Below are 989 nucleotides of genomic sequence, written 5' to 3'. Positions count from 1 at the left end.
GCTCTGGAAACAATGTTGAAAACCTCAGACCATATCAAACCACTGACCTCTTAGAGGCAGAATAAGATTGTATGCAGCTAAGATTGAAGAAATCTCAGAAAACTGTTTGGAAACTGACATGCCAGGGCTCAATGTTCAGAGATGTGTCTTCCCTTACATTTAAGAAGAGTAAGGTTTAAAATAGTTAATAATATGCATTAGCATGGTCAGAAAAATCATAGGTCTTGCCTTGGATTTTGATTTACTTTTGAATTTTTTCATAATTCAACTGATTTTCTGACCATCCAAGACTTAGTATTAAATAGTAAAAGTACTCCATTTTTGTAACTCTTTATTTTTAAAATATGGAATGCTTCATGAATTTGCGTGTCATCTTTGGACAGGGGCTGTGCTAATCTTCTCTGTGTCATTCCACTTTTAGTATATGTGCTGCCAAAGTGAGCACCATAACTCTTTATTTTATTTTTTGTTCTTAACAATTTTATTTATTTATTTGAGAGAGAGAGAGAGCGCACACGCACAAGTAGGCAGAGCAAAAAGCAGAGGGAGAGGGAGAGGGAGAAGCAGGCTTCTTGCTGAGTAAGGAGCCTGATGTGGGGCTCGATCCCAGGACCCTGGGATCATGACCTGAGCTGAAGGCAAACTCTTAACCAACTGAGCCACCCAGGTGCCCCAACTCTTTATTTTAAATGTCATTTGACTATGATCCTGTCTTGTTGGATTGGGCATAGCATTGTTCTATTTTGCAGTGTAGTGATTAAGGAAAATATGCTAGCCTATCTTATTTCTTGAAATTTAAATCAAAATTCTTTCTATTCCTAGGCAGATGGTGTTATTAAACTGAATCTCATGCTAATTTATTGCAGATAATGTAAAATATCTTTGAGACTTTTAGATACATTACAGCTGAGGAACAATAATACATTTCAATACCTTTATTAAATTTTCTCAGGAGTTCAAGATATTTTGTTTTAGTGAATTATGGATAT

General features: G+C 35.8%; 1 non-coding gene across 1 annotated transcript; it reads right to left on the bottom strand.

Moving 5' to 3' along the window:
* Window positions 1–338: 338 nt before the first annotated feature.
* Window positions 339–445, bottom strand: LOC116859474. Its single transcript, XR_004381158.1, has one exon. It is a non-coding gene; the product is annotated as a U6 spliceosomal RNA (small nuclear RNA).
* Between the last annotated feature and the right edge of the window lie 544 nt (window positions 446–989).

The sequence above is a fragment of the Lontra canadensis genome, unplaced genomic scaffold, assembly GCF_010015895.1.
Source record: "Lontra canadensis isolate GAN:19392208 unplaced genomic scaffold, GSC_riverotter_1.0 scaffold155, whole genome shotgun sequence".
NCBI classification, from domain to species: Eukaryota; Metazoa; Chordata; class Mammalia; order Carnivora; family Mustelidae; genus Lontra; species Lontra canadensis.
The sequence above is the reverse complement of the archived record's forward strand: the minus strand, read 5'-3'. Positions and strand labels throughout refer to the sequence as shown.